At 38.0% G+C, this 21,059-nt stretch overlaps 1 protein-coding gene across 13 annotated transcripts in view; it reads right to left on the bottom strand.

The window, feature by feature from the left end:
• ZFPM2 (zinc finger protein, FOG family member 2) overlaps positions 1-21,059 on the bottom strand; it is a 440,553-nt gene that overhangs the window by 253,087 nt on the left and 166,407 nt on the right. The gene's annotated exons all lie outside the window — the stretch shown is intronic.

Raw genomic sequence — 21,059 nt, 5'->3', positions numbered from 1 at the left:
ATATGTCCCTTTGATCACAGATACCATCTAAAACTGATGTGGAGAGAAAATCCGGCACTACTGAAGAAAGGCACCTCAGTCGGTTTAAAGCATTTTCTTACCTAAAGCAACCCAGAAAAGAAAGGTTAATATGTTATAGACAAAAACTGCTTAAACAAAGTATTTCTAGATAGCCACAGAAACATCATGGACTTTGCTCTGACATTTTGTACTTATACCTGGGGATCTTTGCTCTCTCTTCTTAACATGAATCTCCAGCACAGCAGGATTGCTGCTTTCACTGCATGGTGTTCATTCAGCAAAACTAATATCCAAACATGCAGTTTTAAACTGGCAGGAGGGCAAGGTCTGGCTGACTATTTAGAGTAGTGGGGATTTCAAATATGGACATAAGGATTACTCTTCTTTTGACTATATATAATGGCATGATCACTGTAATATAACTATATGCTGCACTTAATTTAACCAGGAATCAGCAAAGAAGAGACATCTGCATGGTTTGGTACATGAACTGGTTGTTGCAGTCTAATTCTTAGTGAACATTTGGTGCTAACTGGCACCCTCTATGGATGTCTCAGCAAAGACCAAAGATTTCAACTGACACAAGGATGAAGCGTCCCTGTGGATGCTTCCCAGGGTTGTAAGGAACCACCTGCTCTTAGCGTGAGGAAGTCTTGTTTGTGCTTGCGATGGGTCAGCTGCCTGAATCCACCAGTCTCTGGAAATGCAAGCACTGCCTTCCAGGCCTCCTCATGACTCGCCCTCTCTGTACAGGTTAGCGAAAGCCACACATCAATCCCTGAGTCCTCCGAGCATCCCTCTGGAGAGCTCAGTCTTGTTTCACTAAACGCTCAGAATTCTCAGATTCACTACCCCCGCAGGAAAGAACACGCCAGCTTGCAAGATTTAACTTAGGATCACCATTCCACTTAACACATAGCATTTGCAGTGAAAACAAGAGTAAATTTATTTCAAAGAACCGATTCAAGTGACAGAAAATAAGAATATCGGGAACAAATCATTACATATAAAACAAAATCATAACATGCTTTCTAGAGCCTAAACTTAACTAACAGCATTCTGCGATTGCCTAAAAGATAGCTTACTCCAAATACTTTCCCCAGTGTTTTCAACTAGTCTGGCTGAGATCCCTTCTCATACGATCATGTCGTTGGCAGCATGTCCTCACAGACTGAAGAAATACCTGGAGGTTCAGTTATTGTTTCAATCCCAGATATTGTTTCAAAAGTTCATTGTCTTACTTCTAAACAGGATAACTCCTGCCGTTTTTGTTTTTTTCCTGCAGCTCCCACAATTGCATTAGCATTTTGCTCAGACTGTGAATGGGCATTGATTGTTAACCATACAATACTCAATCTGTATATGATCAGCCAGAATGGGATAAACGTCTGTTCCTCTCTGATAGAAGTACATGGATCACCTTTTGGTGACCTGCCTTAACTCACAGATCCAGAGAATATAATTTTTAGGATGGATGAATAAATAACTCTTCACATATTTTCCATACATACACCTTGTAATGATTATGATGACTAGTGTGCCACAGGTTTTCATTAGAGACTTTACATAACCCCATTTGGGTGAACTGATACCCCTATGTATCCCTGTGCCCTCTGCCAGTTGGCATCAAGAGGCCCTTCGGTTACACTATGCTACCCTCTTAGCATTAGTTGTTGAGTGGACGCATATTGGTGGGACAGTATTCTGTTGAGAGGAAATCAATCTCCAGGCGCAAGTTTTATGAATGATATATTTACTTAAATATGAATACAGGGGCACAGCTTTGCTTTATAGAACATGGCTGAAGATCTCTTTCGGACACTCAGGTCATTCTGACACTTCTAGCGATATCATGTTTAATGTCCAAATCTCATTGCCTCTGTTGTTAGTGTCAATGCATTTCCTCAGTCAATGAGGTCTGGGATTCAGTAAGAACTTGCATTGAGAAAACATTTAGTATATGTAGTTTCTAACAAAAACAAGTGGAGAAAAAAGACACAAGCTATAGAAAGAGACTGTTTTAAGTTAATTATTTTAGATACTTGAATTTGCAGGTTATCCTTACATAAATACTCACCCCATAATACTGCCAAGGGCAATAGGATCTGGGTTAACTGCTATTTTGTGTGCCAACTGCACAAAATAAAAATAGATTGAACAGCTACAGCTAGTAAAGTACTTACACCATTTCTAAAGGTTTCTATTTGTCCTTGTCCTTTCAAGGTAAATCTGCCTCTGGGTAGAAATGAGCTTTCACAACAGCCCACAGTATAACAAAAAATCCTGACATCCTCTTTTATTTCTGTAATTTCCCATGTTTACTTAAGCAAAGGGAGAGTAAAGTCCCATCACTTTTACTTCTCCTCTCTCTTTATACCATTTTGGGATCTCTTTCCAAAAATTTAAAAAGATTTCCTTTAAATGATGTTTGTACTTAATTAGGGCTTGATTGAATGCCCTTTGGTTCAAGCTCTTAGGTTATATCTACACAAGCACTTTTATCAGTAGAAATTTTATCAGTCAGGAATGTGAAAAAAATCCTGACTGACCTAAGTTTCATTGACAGAAGCACCAGTGTGGACAGCGCTATGTCAGTGGGAGATCCTCTTCCACCAACGTAGCTACCACTGCTTGTTGGGGGTAGTTTAATTATGCTGGCAAGAGAGCTCTCCCTCATCAGCATAGAGCAGCTAAACAGGAGAACTTACAGCAGCACAGCTGCAGTGGTACAACTGTGCCGCCATAACGTCTCTACCGTAGACATAGCCTGAGTGACCAGAAACAACATACTGCATTGTTAGAATAATAAAAATATCACAGAAAGGCAATTTAAAAATGAGTTAAGAAACCATAAGTCAGAGCACAATAAGAAACTATGTACATGCAATGTATGCTTTGACTATCAGCTATGATATTCTCTATAGCAGGGGTGGCCAACCTATGGCTCCAGAGCCGCATGCGGCTCTTCAGAAGTTAATATGTGGCTCCTTGCATAGGCACCAGGACCGGGGCAGGGGCCAACTTTCCAATGTGCGGGGGGGGGGAAGGGGTGCTCACTGCTCAACCCCTGACTCTGTCACAGGCCCTGCCCCTACTTCACCCCTTACCCGAAGGCCCCTGCTCCTTCCTGCCCCCTTCCCTGAGCCTGCCATGCCTTCGCTCCTCCCCCCAGATCCTCCTGAATGCCGCAGGAGGCATGGGGAAGGAGGGAGAGGCGCTGATCAGCAGGGTGGAGCTGATGGGAGATATTACTGTGGCTCTTTGGCAATGTACATAGGTATATTCTGGCTCCTTCTCAGGTGCAGGTTGGCCACCTCTGCTCTACAGCACTACACAGCAGAGTACTAAAAATCATTAAAAGAAACATTTTGTTTTAAATTCAAGATGTACTTCCCGTATTTTACATGGATAAATTAATGGGTTTTTTTCAGTGGTGAATACAGAAGGAAATAAAAAGATTGACAGATATATACAAATCGATGGATATGTGCATGTACAAAGCTTACTTGACTAAAGGAGGTTCCACCATTCTTGCTTCTGGTTAGATTGAATTTGGCAGTAATTTCTTTCAAGTCTTTAATATAAGACAAAAGATCTAATTGCCATATTCCCAGGATGTGTGGGTCAATCTATTCCAGAGCTTTTCTATTCAACTTTGGCCAAGGTTGATTGTAAGCCCTGGTCTAAGATCAACATAGTCTCTAAAAATCAGTGATGACATTAGTTAATTTCATAGTTATCACAAAGTAACATACTTATTAGTTGGTAGCTAAACAATAACTCCACTGGAAACAATGGCAATTACATAGTAAATTGTGTTAACGCTAGTGCATTATCTCCTAACTGTACAATTAGCTCATGTCACCACTATGTCCTATATTTAGAAAGTTGATGATGCAATACATCTATATCATAATTACAAAGACAGTTGGATAAGATGCATCTGAAGAAGTGTTTTTTACCCATGAAAGCTTATGCCCAAATAAATCTGTCTTTAAAGTGCCACCAGACTCCTTGTTGTTGTTTTTGGATAAGACAGAAACTTTCAAAAGAATTGAATTCTAATATTACACTGTGGCACCACTTCCTCCATAGAAAAACCATTACCACTAAATATAGTACCTAAACAACTATGGAGGATCACGTTACCGACAATAGAAATATGGTGGCAGGACCATATCTTGGAAAAAAATCTACAATACTGTCTCTTTGGTAAAGATAATGTGCTGCTGCTGCATAGAACTAATTCCATTGATTTATAATAGTCTATCAAGAGAAATATTTTATCATATAGGAATACGGATTTGGATAGGTAGAAAAAATCCAATCAGAGAAATATACCCATATGTCAGTAAAATATCTAATTTTAGTAGTTCAGAAATGTAAAAATGCCTTTATTGTGCATTTTACCTGATAATAAAACAAGTGTGTGTGATTTTATAAACTTAAGTTATTCTCTGAAAATAAAATTATGAAATGACATGAGAACTATGAGGAAATTGAGCTTTTGTACTGATTATTCAAAATGCAATACCCACACCATTGTTCACCCTGTGCCTGATTCTCTTCCCACTTAAACTGGTGTAAATCAGAAATAACTCCACTCAAGTTAGTGGAACTACAATGATGTAGAATCTGTGTATGTGAGAGTAGAACCATGCCCAGTAAATACATATGGCTATTTCCTCTTTTATATCCATGTCATATTAAAAATAAGATGATCCGTGATTGTAGGATATTATTGCACTTCCCCTTCTCCACATGCTACCACCCTGTGGCTCAAGAGTGGGAGGAAAGTGGGCAAATCAGGAAGACATCTCAGGTATCTGTCAGAGATTCAAAGCCCAGATGGGGAAAATAAATATATAAAAATGCATAAAAAGACTGACTTTAAATTTAAAGTGGCTGTTTAGCGCTAGTGGTGATCCTGGATCACTGTTTTTGAGAAAACTGGATTAGATCTTCAACTGGTGTAAATTAGAATTACAACCAGAGTTAAATCAATGGTGCTATGCTGATTTACACCTCTTAGAATATGCTTCACTGAGTATTCTTAACTAATACAAAAGCAGCCATTTTCACTCTTAGTTATTATTGAGTCACTCCTAATTAAATAAAATGATTAAAAAAATAAGCACCTATGTGATTTAGGCTCCCATGTCCCGAGGCTCCTAAGTATATAGGACTTCTGAAATTTTCACTCAGTGTCTTCAAATTCAGAATGATGGAAACGAAAGCATAGGTTAGGGGATACTACAACATTTACCTGTGACAGGAATATTTCAGATGCATGCAGTTGTATTCGTTGTATTTCTCATTTTTCTCTTTGTGACAATAAAATTTCAAAGAGCTTGTTGTGGTTTAGAACACCTCTTTTAAGGCCAACTCCACCTACTTTTTCATCTCTGCTCATACTAGTTATGTGGTTATAAGAATACAAAGGAATCTGCATGATTTCAGTGCATGACTCATTTCCAGCAAAACAGCACACATACTTTCAATTTTTCATGCATGAGAGATATGTAAAACTATAGATGTTTGGGCTTTCAGAGCAAAAATCAGCAAAATATGTAAGCATTGTATCTAAAACCATTACTGAAGTTAAATTCTAATTTTTTTATACATAAACTGCAGTGTGAATCGGCAGGTATTAAGAAAGCGTTTTAAGACAGTGGACAAGATCTTGGCCTCATCTTTCAATGCTTTACATCACAAAGCCGGCTTCCTGAGGTTTCACTGAACATAGGGGAAAAGCTCTGTGGAGGCAAAGACCATTGTAAGGCTCAGCACTTTCTCCTGGAATAGTGTGTGTGTGTCGGGGGCATGGCTGGGGAACCCTATATAAACATCTATATATCATCCCTATATATCTATATATCATTTAGAGGATAAATGAGATATAATACTCATTCTAGAAGGACAAACCAAAGATTTACAATGAAAATAAAGTTCAACCTCAGTTATTCAAAAATACCTGTTATTTAAAATATGGATGTTGATTAATTACTTTAAACACTCTCCAGAGCTCAGTTTCTCCCATGTCAATCAGATAGCTGAGGTTGTACTGTGTATGGCCCTATATCTAATGATCCACAGATTAAGAAGTATAAGGATAAAAAGAAATAACTAGATGTCAAAAACCTCAGATTCATGTAAAAAGAGAATGCAAAAAATATCATTATGAATAAATCTCTGAAACTTTCAAATAAAAATTTTCCGTCAAAATTATGGAGAAGTTAGAAAATCAAATACACATATAGGTTCAAATACCAGAGCAATGCAAGGGCAGAATTCCACGATCTGTCAAAAATGGGAGAATGCTGTTGTGTTCAGTTGTATATAAAATGTTTACAGCGCTTAGTTTGGCAAAACTTCTTTGTGTTGTAAGTCAATATGTTTATTAGAGATGTGACCTCAATTTCCTGAAAGTAATTTGAGGAGTCAGAAAACTGCAGACACTCTATAGTTTACACCACTACAGACCACTTCTGCATCTGGTACCAACTAATGAACCTGATAATGAACATAAAATCAGAAAGAAAGAGGTTTTGTGGTTTGGTTTGGTTTTGGGCTTTTTTTTTTTAATCCTCCCCCCTCCAACATCCTATACAGAACTTTAACAAACAAGACATTCTTTTTGGATCAGATACCCATTATCAATTTAGACAGAGAGTGTCTGAACCACTATTATCTGCAAATGATTTATGAAGGCAGGTATTTCTCTACCTGAACATTTTAGTGAACCATAAATATAAGTAAAGACAGAAACTGAGATTCACAGAAAAGGACCTGAAAAACATCTTAGATGGAAAATTATTTCCACTTGCGGAAATTTCTCATTCGCCATCAAAAACTCATTTGCCTAATTGACTTTTGTGAATTTCCATGTTAGCCAAAATACTCCTCCTCCTTTTCTAATGATAAGCTCATTTGGATAAATTGGGTTTCATTAAAATGAATAGCACAACACAGATACTTTCTTAAAACCTCCTGAAATTAGGCCATCATTAAGTGTATGAACCAAAGCCCACTGAATTCAACTGGAGTCTTTCCATCGACTTCAATGGCCTTTGGATCAGACCTAAAATATTATCCTTAGGACAAGAATATTTTTAGTATCACCATAAAATAACAGCAGTTTTTAATTGCTGTTTAAGAATACATCTTTGAACAAAGAAAGGTCTGTAGAAGCCAGACTCCCTTTCTAAACTAGCTGTAAGCTGCAATCCGGTGAGTATGGCCTGAGGCAAGACACTTAGCATATTTGTACATCAGTTTCCCCATTTACAAAATGGGATTAATAATTCCTGTCTCACAAAACTGACATGAGATTGAATTAATTAGTGGTAAATTATGTATAGACACAGTCACAGACTGGTGCCATTGTGGAGTAGCACCACACCCATGCCAGCTTCAGGATGGGCTCTATGCCTCAGATTCCTCCTGCCTTCTTCCTTTGAACTCTCATACAAAGGCAAAATGTGATCTGGCCCGCAATATGTGAAGTGCTTTGAGATTGAGATTGTTGGATTGAAGGTGCCATAGCAGTGCAAAGTATTACTATAAAATCTCACAAACATAGTATTTGATTTGTATCGGGTTGTTATGAAATCCCCAAATATTCTATAGTCTATATTTTTTATAAAAACAAAGCCATAACTAAATAACTCGTCAATTGTTAGCTTTATCTCTTATAATATCATGAATATGCCTTTTTGATATATTTAGCAAAGAATCTTTTCTTCAGGTGTATGTCCAATTTAGGTCTTTCCAAGTTGTATTTACTTCGTTCCCAATTGTTATTTGGTAGATTCAAAAATAAACTGCCCTTTTAAAACTAAAACAGAAAGCAAGTCTTCTTTTGCATTACAATAAAAACTCAGAGTGATGAACCCCTTGGGAATGGAAATTGTTCATAATTCTGAAATGTTCATAACTATGAATAAAACGTTATGATTGTTCTTTCAAAAGTTTACAACTGAACATTGACTTAATATACTTGAAATTTTACTATGCAAAAGAAAAATGCTGCTTTTAACCATCTTAATTTAAATGAAACAAACACAGAAACAGTTTCCTTAACTTGCCAAAAAATTGTAACTTTCCCTTTCTTTTTTTTAGTATTTTATATTTAACACAATGCTGTAGTGTATTTGCCTTTTTTTGGTCTCTGCTGCTGCCTGATTGAGTACTTCCAGTTCCAAATTAGGTGTGCAGCTGACCTGTTAGTTTGTAACTCTGGTGTTCATAACTCTGAGTTCTACTCTATGTTAAAAGCGTGCAGTAAAAAAATAATATGATCGGAAACAATTTGTACAGTGGAACTCAATTATTAAAAGAGACATTTAAATTATATAAATCCCACATTACCACATGCATAAGGACACTTATGCACTCATCTAATCGATCAGTATGCACGCATGCTGAAATTTTATATCTAATTTAGTAAATAATGATTATTTACAGTTGTACAGTGCCTTCTATCAGAGGACTTCAAAATGCTGTAGAAATGAATGAATAAAGTCTTTAAAGGAAGGAAAATATAACCCCTACTTTGCAGTTAACAAAACTAATGCACAAAAACTAAGACCCACATTTTCAAAAGTGGACTCTAATATTGAATTTTCCAGTTTTTGGGAACCCAATTTTAGACTTAACTTAGTTTTTAGGACTCTATTTTCAAACGTGCTTAGCACCCACAAATAGGAGCTGCAGGAACTCAGCACTCGTGAACATCAGACCTATGTTATCTAAAATAGGGTACCTAAACATTGAGGCACTTAAATTTAGATGCCCAATTATTCAAAATTAGAGACTACATTTGAAAATTTTACCATAATGAACAGCCAAGGTCACATAGAAAGCTCAAAGCAGAGCCAAGAAGACAACCAAACTTTTCTGTCTCCTAGGTTTTTTAGTCACCCATCCATTTTTTATGCAGCCACTTTTGAAAATTAGGCTCAGAGTTTTATGGGTTTTGTGTTTATCTCAAAATAAAAAGATTTAAGGCGTGTTTATTGTAGTTTGCAGTAAAAGTTTAGACGTTATCTCACAATGAATTGCAATCTTCCCCCTACTGCCTAAGGATACCACTACATTTCTCCATGCTAGCGACTTGGTCTAGCATCAACAGCAGCATTCCAGTTTCAGAACTCCTGCTTCAGACATATTGAGTAAGGACTTTCACATAGGTACACATCCATCCCAATGGGTAGGAAAGAGACGAGTGCATCATCTGTTCACACCCCGTAGCAACTAACTACAGAGAAGTGTTGTGGTCTCTGCAGAGATTATCAGCCATCCCTGTCAAAGGATAAGGGCTTCAGTCATAGCTGCTACTGGAGAATAGAGAGGAGGGAAGAATGAAATAAGTATAAGAACTGCCCAGAATGAAAATGTACAGGAAAGGTCAGGTGGCCAACAAAGTTGCTGCATTGGGGATTGTGCAGCTACATTTAGAATATCTTGCAGATGACAATGGAGAAAAGACTGTGCTTGCAAAGAGCATTACATTTTATATATCAATAGCTATAAAGTGACATATATAGCTACATAAACCCTCTGTATCATAAACATGTCCATGCAGTATAAAAAATCTGATTATTCTCCCGTTTTAAAATTATCATACAAAAAATATAATCTATATATACGTGCTTACAACATCCCATACTTATGTTTGATGGTCTGTGCAGAACACTATAATACAGATATTATTATACACAGAATTTTGATAATAACTAATGTAGTTAGTAGAGTGAAAAAGAAAACCATTTCATATCGAATGATTGCCTCCTTTCCCCTAAAAGTCTCTGGGTAAAGCAGAGATAATGTAAAGTTCAGCTACCAAAAATGGCTTCATTAAGAACTTTAATGAAGCACATGGGAGCCATTTATTGACTCCTCAACTATTAAGATGTAACATTATTACTGCTTTAATAGTATTTCCATTTTCATTTAGGAAATAACTAATCAAGGGATCAATGTACCAAATACTTTATTTTCTCTCCCTTGGGTCACTAAAAGTACATTTTTTAAAATGCAAAAAACGTAAAGGCAATTCCCCCCAGTGCCATATCGCATAAGCAATTTGAAGAAATAACAAGGAATGCTAAAGGTCAATGGCTACTGATCTAAGCCATGTTATAAAACAAATGAAAATTGTTAGTGGTAATTCTATCTTTCTGGTGGAAGTAAGAGATCTCTTTCACATCAAAGAGGCTTACCTCCAAAGTATGCAAAGCACCTCCACCCTGACCTGCTGTCAACCTGTGAGACATTTCTATTTCTCAGACTCACTTAGAATGCAAACTACTGTTTTCCTGGTAGTTCTCACAGCTCCACTTCCTTTGAGGTACAGATGTGTAGCCAAAGAACCCAATCAGATAACGTCCATTTACATATTTATAAAGTCTTCTGTAAAATCTCGTATCAATTGTTGCCACTATATATAGCCCTTTCAAAGTATCTTGTGGGCACAAGCGCTCCACTGCACTGCTCCCTTCAGGAGTCCTGATATATCGTATAATGTGATTTCAATGTAAATGTGGCCCATCACACAATCATACCACTTCACAAACTCTTTTCTGCTGGGGTAGCTTAAATCTAAACACACTCAAGCAGCTTGCTGCACTGGAGCAAGATTTCTTCCACATAAAAAAAAGTCAAAAACCCCAACACAACAATGCCAAGGAAAAAAAAATCTGAACATTTTCTGCAGAAAGATGGGCCGTCTCCAAATCCTTGTGCCCTATCAGACAAATTAAAGTAAATCAAGCATGAAATGAAGCAGAAGAGCCCCGAGATAAGGCTCCTTTAAGTCGTTTACAGATTAGGATAGAGAGAGGTGCATCTGGTCTCTGGCAGTGAAGGAGGCCAGTTTCTCATCTCACAATAGCAGCCTGTGTATAGGATTACCTTACCTTGTCACTGACAAGGGAAAAAGCGCCTGCAAAATGTCTCTAACTAACTTCCTAATGTTCCCAGTTAAGTTCTCTTATTAAAGTATTAACTGTTACAATGATAGAAATAAATTTTGATAAAACAAAATAAAAACAGACAGTCTTATTTATGAGCTGGTCAGATGCTGATAAACTGGGGGCTCTGCAACCAGCATCTGAGCCTCTTCACTTATCAGTGAAGATTTCGCTGCTAGAGACAGCAGATAACTTTTCAACTGGAATTAGTGAGGCAGTCAACAAACTGTATGTTACTGGTTGGACTGGTGCTTTAGCAACAGCTAAAAGGGCCTCTTGTGCTATCATATGGGATTTTGCTTTTCTAAGCAGAGAGACATTTTCCTACAGCAACTGACAGCTCAGCCAAGAGGGCTGCACAGCTAATGGTTAAACTGGTGTTCTAGCAGGAGCAAAGAATCTCCTCTTTATCAGCTGTGATTCTGCTCCTACAAATTGAAGGCCTTCTTTCTTCAGGAGGCAGTGTCTTCACTGGTGCACACTGGCTCACCTTTTCTTTCTCTTCCCCCCCCCACCCTCCCCACCCCCCCCGCAAAAAAATATTCTCTCTACCCTGATTCACTACTACCAGTGTGTAATACAGCTGGCAGGAGGACCATCCCTGTAAATATTACCAATATGCTTATTCATATCTTGTTGGATTCAGCGCCGGCTCCAGGATTTTGGCCGCCCCACACAGCCAAAACAAAAACAAAACAAACAAACAAACAAAAAAGCTGCTATCGCGATCTGTGGCGGCAATTTGGCGGGAGGTCCTTCACTCCCAGGCAGAGTGAGGGACCCCTCTGCCGAATTGCCGCCGAATACCTGGACGTGCCACCCCTCTCCGGAGCGGCCGTCCCAAGCACCTGCTTGAGAAGCTGGTGCCTGGAGCCGGCCCTGGTTGGATTTGTCTCTGAGCAATGAAAATGCTTCATTGTTTCTAGATAGTCAAATAAAAACTAACTACGCCTCTTAGGATTGCTAAATGAAGGCAGGGTCTAAACAGTTCTTTGATGGGACACCTTCAAGGAAAATCCAGAGTACTGCAGGAAGTGCAGTGCGGGATTCAGAAGATATCCCTCTTCCCTCTGAGTCTGTACGGAGCTATTAATGCTTCAGCATGGTTTAAAGGAGCACTCTACTGGTGGATGTGTTGGGTTTGTTTGGATAAGATGTAAAACAATTTCTGGTCATTAAAGGTCTTCTGGCACTTTTTGTAAGAGTGAGCATTAGCCCCAGTGTCCTGGCCAAATTCCAATTTGGGTAGCTACACTCAGCTTAACAATTTTTTTCCTGCAGTTTCATTTGGATATGGTGTTTTTCACTCCCTCTCTTTTGTGTAGTGTTGCTGCTGCATTCCATCCCACAGAGTGCTATTTGAGTGATGGGTGAAGTGAGTCCTCTGCCTGTGCTTTCATGTTTTGTAAAGCACCTTGGGATCCATCAGAAGGAAAAGTGTTATATAAATGTAAGATAATAAATTAATTGCAGCATGAATAGTAACAGAAGGACTGCAAAGAAAGAGCGCAGGTTGTTTAAAAAACATATGTAGTGTATTTTCTTTGGGGTAAACAGAAGTCAAGGTGCATCAGGAAACCCAGTGTTATTCAAATATTTAAATTTACTGAGATGTGAGTGGACAGACAAAAAGGATCATGTTCACAGCTAGCATTTGTATAAACCTTCTTCAAAAGAGTAGCAGTAACAAATGAACTCACCATTCCCTTGTGCCCTATAAATTTCATCCTTTTGTTCTTTGTGAATCTTGTAAGAATACAAAAAAAAATTACATAGATGATGAAAAAATAAATAAATTTGAAGAGACAAAAATAGAATTACAAAAACATTAAATATAAAAATCCTGGGAAAATATGCCTGTTTTTTTAAAGACATCTTTTATCCAGTAGAACAAACACTATAAAACGTTGGATGGCCTATCAGTTAATCTTTTAAGAAAAAATATGCTCTGTATTCCAATGTAATATATCTACTTTATGCTGCTAGGGTGAAAATATAAAGTACAAAGCTTTTTATTTATTGAAATTGCAGAAGCAAGTAAAAAATCACATTACTACAAGAGTATAAATTATTACTAGATTGTGGCAACTTTAATTTACCCTGAAAGCTCTCAAGAAAACACGTGCATATACACACATACACCCACGTCTGCCAGAAGCTAGTCTTCTTAGTGTATGCACAATGTGCCTCAAGTGGCACGTGACCAGGATTCATCCCCAAATTTGGTCGACTGGTTTGATCATTAGCTTCCCCGACTTGGGACAGGTACTGATGGGGAGTGTGACGTGAATGCTGAGAGGTTATTTTTAAACAGAATGAACATTTGATCTGGATGCACAGAAAATGACGTAGACAACAGGAGTGGGTTTAACAGGTGGGTGGAGGGAAATGAGGGAACAAAAATGCCAACCCTTCTTTAACTCCCAGGAAGTTATTGGGTCCAATGCAGCAAAACTATCCAATTTAACCAAGAGGGTGGGATATGACACTTAGCCTTCCCACCCTCCCCCACAAATCTCTACCTGAGGAATCCCATGACAGAATTACTTACACCCTCCCCTCATGTTGGGGATACTCATAAGAGTAACTCTTTCTAACTGAGCCTAAAGAGAACCCTAACCCCAAACAATGTGGATTGCTGGCAAATCACTGTTGGGTTCCGTGCTCAGATTCCTCCCCAGAGATACTGGGCAATAAACCCAAGATGAGACGAAGTTTTTAGGGGAAAGCTTTTATTTTGGTTTGGTGTTTTGGCGAGGGTTTGGGGAGAGTTGTTGGTTCTGTCCCCCTTTCTCCCTCCCTTCTCTTTTTTACCGTCCTAATTAACTGGCCAGTCTGCCAGCTGTAAGGAAGGTAAAACAACAACAACTCAACATGAACGTATCTGGTCTGGTGGAAAAATCCCTTCACAGCTCCCTAAAAAGGTGATCTGGCTAGACCCACAACAAAAAGCCTTCCCACTGAGACTAGACAGCACTATTTATATATTAGAAATAGGGATATTTCTCATTTCAATTTCCTCCAGCCTCCTTTTACAAATATGCATTTCTCAGCTGCATCATAATGAAAGAGCGGATGATGACAAAAGAGAACATACTGATGGCATAACACACATCACTGATTTTAGTGTTTTCTACATTTTGTATGAATGTTCAAATAGGTAAAAACCTCAAGGCCATTGAGAACTACAATCCTGATTCTCATCGGCCCTGCTCTTTGGTCATTTACAACAGTGCAAAGCAAGGACAAACTGGATGTAACTCACTAATGTGATCTGGGTCTCATTTTACACGCACTTTGTACTGGTGAATAGAGCCCTCTATATTTATGATTCCACCCCAAAATTGTTTTCAATGGACTGAGTTAATATAATTCTCCTCTCAAAAGAGAATTGATATATTTACAAATCTGTGCCCAATTGATGGTATCTAACAAGTGCTCACTGCTTGCTGCTCTCAAATAATAAACTACCTTAAATTATGCCAAAAAAGATAAGAAGCATTCTTTATTTTCCTATTTATTAATACTGTTGGAAGGTGACATATTTACATGATATTTACAGTGCTTTCATTTTTGAAGCAGACTCATAAAACTGTTAGGAGCATTTTTTTGTTGTTGTTTCTCAGTTGTACCAGAAGGATGTGAAGTCCGTTCCATGTTGCACTCAGATAGCATATATTTGGTCCATAGAAGAGAGAGGAAAAAATGTATTGCTTTTGCACTATGTTATACAGAAAAAAAGCACTACTTCATCTAAGGTGTTTTGGAATTTGTAATTGTTGGCATTTCCAAACTTGACATCTCTCTCGTACCATAGGTACAAATCAGATTAATGGCAATGCCTATGATATAGCACACAATATTGTTATATAAAATGACAAGTATATGCATTCATGTCTTATTAATTACAATGGTTGATCAATTGCTATTGCTATACAAGCTCAGCGATGTTTTGGTTTTGTGGTGTTCATCAAAGGACCAACAACACAAAGTAAAGTTCTGTTGCCACATGACTAGTATTTTCTGTATACTTAGTAGCCTGAAGGAGGCCTTCATGCTAAATAATTTAAAATCAATTTATATTCGGTTCCTAGAACGTAATATTTTTCTTCAGAAGTAGTGAGAGAGTTTGTCTCCTGACAATGTTTGTAGGGGCTCAACTTCTATAAAGAACACCACAAACTAAGTGTTTCAGAAAGTGTAACCACTTTCTCTGATTTCGTTTTTTATTATTTTATTCTTTTAGCTTTATTATTCGGCACAAACCTAGTGATGAGAGAGCCTCGAAATTTTGGAGTTTATCCAAGTTACTTAGGTCCTCTTAAATCTAGTAATTAGAGTAGAAATCCTGGGCCAAATTCAGCACTGATATACACTGCAGATGTGTAAATCAGTGGACAGTTTAGCCTTTTGTTCAGCCTTTTGAGAACTGCAGTCCTTCTTAGCTTCAAGTGCACTGGAAATATCATGAGAACAGCCTTCCTGGTTTTTTTAGAACTTTAATTTGAAGTCACATCCAAAACCATGGGTCTTCCAGGAACATTAAAATTAAATAATCTACACAAGAGGTAATTAGAATAGTATTGTAATTTCTATATTAATTTTAGCCCTCTTCTCAATACCAAACAACTTCCTTTTTTTGATCAGATGTTTTCATTAAGCTCTTCAGAAGAACAAGTGGATTTTTCTAGAAGAGGCTGCAGTTGTAATTAAAGATACAAATAAGAGAACTCCTATTTAGGATGGGATTTTCAAAAGTGCTCACCATTGGCCTAACTCTGCTGTTACTGGAAAATGAAATCAATAAACCAGAGCTGTGCTGAAGCTGAGCACTTTTGAAAATTCCACTTTTTGTAAGATAAATACTATTCAGGGCAAAAACTAAACCACTGCAGGCCTCAACTGAAGAACAAAATAGTCCAACTGGACAATAATTATGGCAAAAGAAACCTGTAATGGTGATGTAATCTTCTGATTAAATTACACAACATGTGTAAGTTTGTCAAAAAACAGGTAATGGCAAAGACACATGATTTGCACCAATTTGGAATTCATTGGTGTGCAACATGAATGTGACTTACACTTGGGGAGAGAACTGCAGCAGGAAAACACTAACAGGTAGATGTGAGATTAAAGCAGTTGCAACTTCTATGGGTATGTCCTCACTGCAAAGTTAAGTCAGGTGATTGGCACCTGGTACTCAAGTTAACCTAGCATGGGTGTGAGCAGCCTCACTGCAAAGCATACCCGAGTTAATGTTGCCTCACTGGTGCTGGACTCACTTCTATGTGTTGTTAGAAATTCTGGGGGCATATGCCATGGTTCTTTGTGCTGCAGTAAGACGAGCCTCTCTATGATTCTTTCCCAGTGAATTGTGAGAGATCTTGTCTATCCTTCTATGCACACAGCTTGAATTGTGGGAGGGCACTGGAGGACTATCTGCACTTGAATGATTTAGCCTGTGTCCTCACTACAAAGTGGGACGATTAGAAGCCCAAATGAAGGACGCTCTGGAGCTCTAGCTTATACCCCAGCCAGGCCAGCTAGCTCATATTTAAAACTCCACCAAACTTGGGTGAGAGTGTTCTGTGTGTGGAAGACTGGGGGCTTAGGGGCAACACCTGAGTAAGAGCCCAGTTAACTCTGCAGTGAAAACATATCCCTACATTGGACCAAATTCTACTCTGTTATGCTTGAGTAAAACTACTGAGTTAATGAATATCAAATCAGTGCAAATAATAGCTATTTACACACATTTTTCTCACCAGTAATTTATACCACTATTTATTAAACTGTGGTTAATCACTACCAGATTTGATCTGAGGGCTTTGAATTACACCTCTGTAATTTCAATTTATATCAGTGAGATGTGCATTGGTTCAACTGAGGGCAGAATTTTATCCTAATTCTCTAATTTATGTCTAACTTGAAGAGTTTATTTTCAATTCTGTTAGCATCACTTAGAATGAAAAGCCATTTCTAAAGCATATTTTTAGCCCAAATAAGATTTTATAGCTTCTGTTCAATCACTTTGTTTCAGTGGACAATGGCAGTATTATACAAAGAGAATTCGGGCACAAAGAGACGAATTAGAGGTGCATTTTGCCCCACAGACCTGGGGTGAAGGTAACACTCAGGAGTTTTACTGCAGCCAAAATCTTCCCTGACTCTCATACCATTGCCTTCAACAGGATTACATGAAATGTAATGCGAGCCAGGGCAGGATTTTGCCCACAGATTTTTGCTTCTGTCTTCTATGATGTTCCTATTTTTCTGTGACTCCAGCAAAGAAGTCTTAAAAGTATTTATTAGCAGTCTCTTATGGATTTAAAATTTTCTAACTTTTCTCATAAAGTCACACTTAATTATATTGTGCCCACTTTATGTAGCAGCTACCTTCCTGACTCAAACTTCCCTGTGTTACTTAGAACTTAATAGTAGACTTTCTTCACGCATGCTCTGACACAAGATGTTCCAAGATACAGTAACTTATGGAAATCCTTTATCCAAAATATCTCCAAACATTCAGGTAAATGAAGTTTACTGATTATTACTGCTCTAATATCCAGAAAGAACACTTTTAATTGACAGCATTCAAAAACCCTGCCCAAGAAATTATGGAAGCCTAGCCTACACCTCTCTACTGCCTTGAACAGAACAGAGAGAGTGGATTTTTCTATTCTAAAGAAGCCTGTTAAAAAAAACCCAATTAACTATTCAGCATCATCTGAAAACCATATTTGAAGGAATCAAACCAAAGTACACTCATGGTAATCATAATGCTTAAAGACATCCCATCAGTATAAGTCCAGCATTCAGTTATAAACAGTCAAATAGCAAACAAGCTTTCTGTTTGCTGCTTTATTTTACTGCTATCAGTTTTCTGTGATGAATGAGGACTGTGTTAGAGCTCTGTGTGGCCCATGGGTTGGAAACCTCAATATACATTTTGACTCATATAAAATGAGTCAGAAAGAGTAATTTTGCACATGTATATTTTCCTGTGGTGATTTACTTTAAACCATCTGTACTGCATATAACAGAGACCTTAAAAAACTTCATTTGTCTTTGTAACTAAATTATATTCCCACAGTATTCCCTCAGCATTCTATATAGTAACTGTAGCGAGTAACTACCATTTTGAGTTAAGTAGTTATTTATTTGTTATATACATAGTGCTAGGCATTGTTCATCCACACAGGAAGACTCTAAACTTTTTGGGGCAGGGACAGTCTTCTTAACACTTAATCCTGCAAACAATTAGTTTAATGGGACTGCAGATGTGTTTAAAGTTACTCACAGGCATACACTGCTTTCAGGGTTGGGGCCTTGGTTTCAAGGGCAAACTTAGAAAGTTTATGAAGCCTGTACTGTACAGTGTTCTATAATGTACTTTACTCTACATTATATAACACCTGCCCTAATATCATTTTTTTCACAAAAGTGAAATATTTTAATTACACTCCACCCCAGCTCTTTCCTACAGGTATCACTAAGTGATTTTGTCTCATTTTCTCTCTCTTTGCACATATCACTATATTTAATGACAGAGTTCACTAACTGCTCCAAGGCTAAACATCAAACCTACATTTATAAAGGTGGATGTGGGTTCATTTATTTCCTGCTCTCATTGCTCTGACACTCGAAGGAAGAGAAGAAGGGGAACATTTTCAAAAATGGTTTGGCTCCAAATACCCTAATTCCCATTAGAAGCATACAACTATTTTTTTATTTCTTCTTTTGCCATTAATTACAGATAAATTCATCTTTCTCTTGTGAAGCCTGAAGTTTGTTGTTGTTGTTGTTGTTGCTGTTAGATGAGTTACATTCAAACTTCAACAAAAAAGATGAAGCCAACATTGAAATTCATCTCACAGTCCAGAATTTACTTAACGGCCAGCCTGTGTGCTGTGATAAACGGAATGATGATCCGGCAACATGTCTTTATCCATGGTTTGCTTTAATTAACGCCGGCTTGTTTGTTGAAAAGATGATTAATATGCCAATGAAAATTGCATAATTGAATACCACAACACTGGCACAATCAGAAAGACACATGCAGTTTTTTGATTAACATTTATTATTATTATTATTATTGTGCGTTTTAATGTACTCTTCCCACTATGAAATGATGCAGTTTTTGACTGAGAGGTGAGAGAGAGGAAGCAGGGCTGAGTGCAAGATCCTTCATGGGTGAGAACAAAATAAAATGTAGTCTAGTCCTGATTAAATAGTTCCTTGGTCAAGTAGCCGTATTTCAAAATTCAAAATACAGGCAACCTCGGGAGAGCAAAAAAACCTCAGCAAAAATAATATCCACGAGGAAAAAAATTGTGGTAGCCCAGGATAAAAATGACAGTAATGTACAAGGAAAATCCAAACCATTCATGCAATATCAAGTGAACTAGTCTTCAGAGGGAATAGCAGAAAACAATAGTAATTATCATGAAAAATATGGGACTTCTGTTTTTCAAAATTCTGATGTTTTTATACTAACCAGCCAACTACAAAATAAGAGAAATAAAGCACAGTTTTGTATTTCATCTTTTAAAAGAATTGCTCTGGTTGTAGTTTTGTTCATTACCTGAGTTTATTGCTCTTTTAAGTATAATACACCTCTACCTCAATATAACGCTGTCCTCTGGAGCCAAAAAATCTTACCGCATTATAGGTGAAACCGCGTTATATCGAACTTGCTTTGATCCGCCGGAGTGCGCAGCCCCGCTCCCCCAGAGCGCTGCTTTACCGCATTATATCAGAATTTGTGTTATATTGGGTCGCGTTATATCGAGGTAGAGGTGTATTGTGTTTGTTACAGTGGTAACATTTAAATCCTTGGGAGTTTTACCTAATATAAATGGATACGGTTATCTCAATATTTCCCTATACTTAGTATTCTATAGGAAATAATAACCAGAGTCATACAAATGCTGATGTTACTTAACTACCAATTCTTACTTAGTTGCCTAGTGCAAATGGCAAGTTTTTAAGGATCAGCACTGTACTTTTGGTATAAAAATAAATGCAGTTTCCGTAAATGAGTTTCATTATAGTTTTGTAAATTCCTTTACTACATTATACAAAAGCTACTAGTAAAACAACTGCAATTTCTAAGCCAGTGTAAAACCATACAAAAACTCTGTAGCAATTTTTTCCACAGTTAACCTTTATATACTGAGTGTAGAGCTTCAATATTTCAGCATGTGCATACATTCCATGATAATCAAAGTGCTATTATTTACATTAATCCACACTTGCACACAGAAACATACAAACCAAATACTGCTCCACATCACATGGGGCTGCTAAGGGGTAATGAAAGCATTCAGGCCTCTGTATCCTTACCATAACAACACATCAGCAGCATGTAAGGATTCCTACTTAGGTCCAACCAGTCCTTCCTACAGAAAATACTGCAGAAGAGGTCTCTTGGGAAGTAGAATCTCTGTAACGATCTCCTTGCAGAGATCTCCTCATATTACGCTGGTGGAGGTGAGGGGGGAGCTGTCTGCAAGCAGAAAAGGCCACTTAGAAGAGATTTGAGTATCTAAGGGAATCCAGGGCTACCCACATTGAAGCACTGTGCCTCGGCAGTGGCAGTGGCCCCTCAGCAGTTCCCAGCCACCGCTGGGCTTCTGGAAACTCCAAGACAGAGTGAGGAGGAAGCTTAGTGGAAAAGAAAAAGCCTTAATCAGTTGTGGGGGGGGGGAGAAAAAATGGGAGTACTGTTAGCCCGACCCAAAGTCCGATCCAGTCTCCACCTTTTACCCTGCATTATGTGGAGAAGACTCCACCATATCTGGTGCTGCGGAGATGCATGAAGACTCCTTCTGCTGCGAAGGGGGTATGTTCATGCAGAGAGGGTCATCTTCATGCATGGATCCAGGAGGCATGACCTGATCCATAATTGTAGGCAGAGGATCCGGTTAGGGCTCCCATCAGTTTGTTACAGTCCCAAGGGGGCACTGTTCTGCTAGCTAAGGGCATGGGTAAGTCCCCAGACTCCTCTGTTTACAAATCAGTGGACTGAAGATGCTAGTAGGGAAAACACACAGGAGTTTTTTT

Source organism: Chrysemys picta, chromosome 2, assembly GCF_011386835.1.
Source record: "Chrysemys picta bellii isolate R12L10 chromosome 2, ASM1138683v2, whole genome shotgun sequence".
Lineage (NCBI taxonomy): Eukaryota > Metazoa > Chordata > Testudines > Emydidae > Chrysemys > Chrysemys picta.
This window is presented reverse-complemented; position numbering and strand designations above follow the sequence as displayed.